Source organism: Kogia breviceps, chromosome X (assembly GCF_026419965.1).
Source record: "Kogia breviceps isolate mKogBre1 chromosome X, mKogBre1 haplotype 1, whole genome shotgun sequence".
Lineage (NCBI taxonomy): Eukaryota > Metazoa > Chordata > Mammalia > Artiodactyla > Physeteridae > Kogia > Kogia breviceps.
Window position 1 is genome coordinate 24583274 of NC_081330.1, and position 6000 is coordinate 24589273.

The 6000-nt window shown below is 41.8% G+C and overlaps 1 protein-coding gene across 7 annotated transcripts in view; it reads right to left on the reverse strand.

The window, feature by feature from the left end:
- The window catches only part of XIAP (X-linked inhibitor of apoptosis), a 52954-nt gene extending 47380 nt beyond the window's left edge, over positions 1 to 5574 (reverse strand). For 2 of the 7 annotated variants that reach the window (XR_010838559.1, XM_059050065.2), the window contains exons 1-2: positions 5407 to 5549; positions 5015 to 5142 (exon numbers count right to left, since the gene is read on the reverse strand). The gene's annotated coding sequence lies outside the window, so the exon portion shown is untranslated. The other 5 variants (XM_067023000.1, XM_067023001.1, XM_067023002.1 and 2 more) reach the window with 5 other exon arrangements.
- Positions 5575 to 6000: the final 426 nt, after the last annotated feature.

Below are 6000 nucleotides of genomic sequence, written 5' to 3' on the forward strand. Positions count from 1 at the left end.
CTACTTATTGTTAACTTGAGTTGAAAATAAAAGATTTCATTGAAAAATGTTCTGAGCGATGTCTATCCCTGGAGTTCTAAACTTGTTCACTCAATACCTTAAAAAAATAATAAACTGGACTTCCCTGGTGGTGCAGTAGTTAAGAATCTGCCTGCCAATGTAGGTCACATGAGTTCAATCCCTGCTCCAGGAAGATCCCACATGCCGCGGAGCAAATAAGCCCATGCGCCACAACTACTGAGCCTGTTCTCTATAGCCCATGTGCCACGACTACTAAAGCCCACGTGCCTAGAGCCTGTGCTCCTCAACAAGAGAAGCCACCGCAATGAGAAGCTCACACACCACAATGAGGAGTAGCCCCCTCTAGCCACAACTAGAGAAAGCCCGCGCATAGCAATGAAGACCCAATGCAGCCAAAGATAAATAAATAAATTTATAAAATAATAATAATAATAAATTAATTTGGGGGACTGGTAAGAAAGGAGTCTTCCCTGATCCTTGGCCAAAAAAAATTTCCCTAAAATAATTTTTACAAAAGGGCAGCTCAGAATCAAGTACACTGAAAAGTAAAATCATTATATTTTGTAGACATCCACAAGCAAAACTTGTTCAACATAATTTACTTATATTTGTAATGAACAGCATAATAGAAATCACTCTTTCATTTTAAGACAAGAAAACTAAAGCATAAGGAAGTTAAATGAATCGACTAAGGCCACAGAATCTGGAACTTATTCTGTTTGATACTCATCCAGATAACTTATTCTGACAGAGTGATTAGGATGCAGCACTGAAAATAATCAGATGGTTCCACAAGTGCTATTCTGAGGTTCTTTTGATGGATGATTTGGTGAATGGGGACTACCTACCGTAGATCTTTCTCAGAATTAAGTATTCTCTTCCATGATCATGTTGGGATCTCAAGCAAGTGATGAAACAAGTGCTTGATAAAAGCCAACATCTTTTCTTTTTCCCCAGTAAAAATATTTTGTCCTATCTAAAAGACACTCTGTTGTCTATAAGCAAACATTCAGTAGGTTTGTCTTCCATTGGGCTTGAGTTAAAAAATGACAACAAAGTAAAGGAAACTGCCACAAGTGACTATAAGGCAAATTAAAACAGCACAACATATTTAATGAATGCTCACGTGTTCTAAACACTATCTATAAACTAATTTTCATTTCCTTTCACCCCATCATTTTAGCTACATGTATTTTCTCTAATCTACTAAAACATGCTGGATTGAAACTAAGTTTCTAATCCTATTTGTTTTTTGTTTGTTTGTTTGTGGTACGCGGGTTTCTCACTGCTGTGGCCTCTCCCGTTGCAGAGCACAGGCTCCGGACGCACAGGCTCAGTGGCCATGGCTCACAGGCCCAGCCGCTCCGCAGCATGTGGGATCTTCCCGGACCGGGGCACGAACCCATGTCCCCTGAATCGGCAGGCGGACTCCCAACCACTGCGCCACCAGGGAAGCCCCAGCCCATCCTCTTTTACCATGTTACCTCTGATAATAACTCAAATATGTAATGTGCTTCACAATTTAGAATTTTTTCATACATGGTAGCTAATTTAACCTACACAACACATCAAACCCATATTTCTGACGGGTTGTTACTCATCAAAGATTATGTGGCCTGTAAATGACAGTAAAAAAAGCAAACCCAGTGATTCTGACCAATACAAGTATAGGAAATTATTACTGGCAGAAAGGGTAGTCCAGTGAGGTAGAAAATGTCAGGCTCTGTGCCCTTTCAAGGCTTAAAAAATTAGGTAGAGCCATACAAAAGTATATCACATAGCAATATATGCTGAGAAGCCTGTGTTTTGAGGTCAACAAAATTATTATAGGAATAAGCATAAAAGTTCAAACCATATATAAGTATTTATAGATATGCCAGGGAATACACAGCAGCACCACCTTTGCCCAGTTTAGGAAATCAGCCTTAACTTACTCAGTTCAACTTCTGTCTGACCATCTGAGTTCAAGCTACTCCCAGTCTATGCAGGTAAACCTCACTTTTCACCACAACCCATATCCTTGAAAATATATTAGAGAAGCAGATCATAATAGTGAATCACATGTATCCATAACAAAGACTGGGTACCAATCACACCAAATCAAATCTCAAAATGTATTAAATAATAGCAGAGCTACAACTGTACCATAATTAAAAATAATAAAAGTCCACACCAAATCCTACAAAATGGACATTAATATGCTCTTATCACACAAAGGACAACCTATTAAGTACACACAAAGTAGATAAAACATATAGTTTGGCCTCAAATTCTTATGGTAGATACATTTCTTTTATAATACATAATATTCCAAATGCTCTTTTCATGTTTTGAATTAAATGGAATAAATATACTTAAAAATTTATGAGAAAGAAAAAAGAAACATGGAGGCAACGAGGTTGAGTGATTTGCTCACAATCCCACAGCTAACCGGAAACAAAGCCAACACAAGAACTCAGGCTTTCAATCTAGTGTTCTTTCCACTGTACCACATGACCTCTAAGACATGAAAATAATATTTGTTCAATTCAATGTCAACTTATTTTACCACTACTGTTTTTATCTCCTCAAATCTACTCACACAATGACCTTAAACAGTGCTACAGATTACATTCTGTAATACGTAATACTATTACCAGATTAGACCACAGAGACAAACCTTGAGAACTGACAGCTCATGATTCTCTCCCATCCTCAAAAAAACAAGGGCATCTATTTTGCCATATTCATCTTTTGAATTCTACCACATAGTACAATATCTGGCAGATATAGTAGGTGCTCAGTAAGTTGTTTCTTATTTTTAAAATAAATCATAGCACTTTTTTTCTCTGTAAGCACCAGCTACCAGACTTAAATATGAGACCAAACAAAAACAGTGAAATATCATTAGTCCATATTTGGAGTCTCTAAGCCTTTAAAATATAAACAAACGATTTACTAAACAAGTTAATGTTTATAACCAAATATAAGGGGAACATTTACGTTACTAAAATATTTCAAGCACTATATAAGTTAACTGAGACATTAACTACAATAATTCTTATCTACTGAAATGGGCCTAACTAACCTTTAGTCAGCATTACTTTGTCCCCCTCGTTGGAGTCATCGAATGCACCAGAAAGCAATAAAATTACGGGTGTAGTACAATGGGCACCGGACTAGGACCTAGACTCTAGTCCAAGCTCTGTTAATAATCAGATATATAACCTTTGGCAACTCCCTTTTCGTGTCTTAACCTGTTCATAAAAACAAAAGAGCTGAACTACTAATCACCAGGGACCTTTACAGTCTTAAATTTTAAAAAAATGATTCTTACCCACAAAGATTCTACATTCAGAATTTTTGGTTTCAAATTTGATATCCTGAATGTTATAATCTGCTACATAATTCAATAATTAAACGCTTAGCACATTTTCTAACAATATATAAAGACTAATATAATATTGTTACCTTCTCACATTAGGGGCAATAGGAGCAAACCAAAGAGGAAATTTAAGCATCCAATAATCAGGACTGCTTTGCCAGTTGGGCTGACATGAACCACTCCGGATTTTACAATACAAATCACTGATACATAAATACATATATGTATATAAATATATATACACATACCACTCATACTTGCTTATACTGATATACATATATGTGCAAACTTTAAAACTTGTTTTTAGTTATAAAATCAATACTTGTTTATGGTCAGAAATTCAAACAGTACATTAGGTCACATCTGAGGTGCAAAGTAAAAAGCTTCCCACGCCCCTCCACCCTCCATAAGTAAACACTGTTAACATTTTTCTTGTGCATCCTTCAAGAAGTTATCTGAGCATACACAAGTAGATGTGTGTGCATGTATAAATCTTTTTAACCTAAACTACTGCCACTTTCTTCTGGCTTCATAGTCATGTTAAATATACTGAAAGAAGGTAGAACAGTTATATGGCACAAAGCTGTACATGCTTCACAAATGTGCACTGAATACATTTAATTTTCTTGCTTGGAGGCTATGTGGAGCAGTTGTGCAGAAAGAGCAGTGAGCAAGGAGCCAGACAACCTGGGTTCTAATCTAAGTAATGGAGTAGCCTTAGGCAAGCCATGAAATATTCCTGTGCCTTAGTTTCTGCTTTTGTAAAATATCATGCTTGGACTAAGATTCCATCCCTTCCAACTCTAAAATGTTGTAATTCTAAGATGGCCGTCTGTAACAGTGTTCTCTTTAACTGGATATAACAAATGTTAAGTAAAAAAAGAGAAGAAAGAAACACTAATAGCAACCTCCAATCTTACAAGAGTAAATTTCTATGTGTCATTAACTATCAAGGTAGTACATTTGTGACATAAGTAGTGACGTAGTTATATTTGAAAGTAAAGTAGTAGATTATTAAAATCTAATACGTTTTTACGAAGTTTTGATTGACGTTTTTATTTTTTTGGAGGTGGAGAGGGCTGTTGCTTAGTGTCAGCAATAACCACGACCCCTCCTCCCGATTAGAAAACAAGGGTATTATGGAGTTAAAATAATGAAACTGAAAGTTAGACTGAATTTTGTTTTACTCACAGAATAGCTGGGGAGTCGACAAGGGCAGCAAAGGTTGGAAAGAATTACTAGCTAATTTCCTCTTCCGGAAGGTCTTTGGCTCCTATTCTTTCGGTTCACACGCCCTCGCCAGACACACTCCACCCAGCTCCGTACCTGCCACAGGCGTCATAATGGGGGGAGGAGTCCCCTTTGATCATTAAAAAAAGAAAAAAGTTCTTTGACTCGATTTACCTTAGGGGTCACGGGGTTTACGGAGGCACCGGGCGGCCTGAAGCCACCCCCGCCTTTCTTCCGCAGTCCCGGAAACCTGGGCACCAGGCCCCGGGCCGACCACCTGCGCAGGGCAGGGGCTGCCTTCCCGCCCTCCCCCGCAGCGCGGGGCCCGAGGGGAGGGAGGGAGGGGAGAGAAGAGAAGGAAAGGGGAGGGAGGAGGAAGCCCGTACGGAAAGTACCTACCGCACCAGGAGAGCCGGCCTGGATCGCCCCGCGGCGCCCGGAGCAGTGCTGAGGGGAGGGTCCTGGAGGAGGGGCGGCCCGAGTCCCAATATGGAAATGCCAACTCCTCTCGGCGGCCAGGCCCCAGCCTGAAAGGAAACGGAAGTCCCTTCATCTCCCTCACTCGCACCCACCAACCCGCCCACTCCCCGGAGGAACCCAGAGTCGGGGAATTCAAAGTGCGTCCACGCCAAGGCCTCAACGAGACAAGGCACGCAGGGCGGCCCGTCCGTCTCCGGCCCCCGCCGCGCCGCTGGGCCCCTCACGGTCTCCTGGCCTCTGCCCAGCCGCTAGGCCAGACTCCCACCCAGTAAAGCCCCTCCTTCTTCCCCCTCCGCCATTTTCGAACTTACCCCTCCAGTCCTCGCTTAAGCGCTCAGCCCGCCCGGGACTCCGCCGAGGTCCGGCTACTTCCGCGGGGCGGAAAGGGATAACCGGGACAAACGAAGCCCTGTTTGCCCGTACACCCCACCCCCCTAGCTGGAAAACAGAAGCTGACGGAGCGGGTGCGCATGCGCAGTGGGCACCTCGCAGTCCCCCGCCCCCAGAGCAAATGTTTCCTCCTTTCGCCTCGAGGTGGTTTTTCCCACGGTTTTTACCTGCTGAGCCCTGGGGTGGAGGACTCGGGGAATAGAGGTAAATGGATGAAAAGACAGAGAAGAGAGCGAACATGTTGAGTTCTTGCTAGAGACCAGGCACTGTGGTCGGCGTGTTCTTTGTTGTAATTTTGACAACCCTCTAAGGTAGGCACTCTCATATGAAACCCATTTTAACAGAGGAAATTTGAGGCCCAGAGAGGCTAACTGCCCCAATAGCACGCAGCTAATAAACGAGAGAACTGAGATTAGAATATGACCTGTATCCAATGAGGGAAGGTGAAAGGAAAAAGGAACACAGTGGGAGCGGGAAAGGGATTGGGAGATGAAGGGAAAATGAATAGGGAAGAA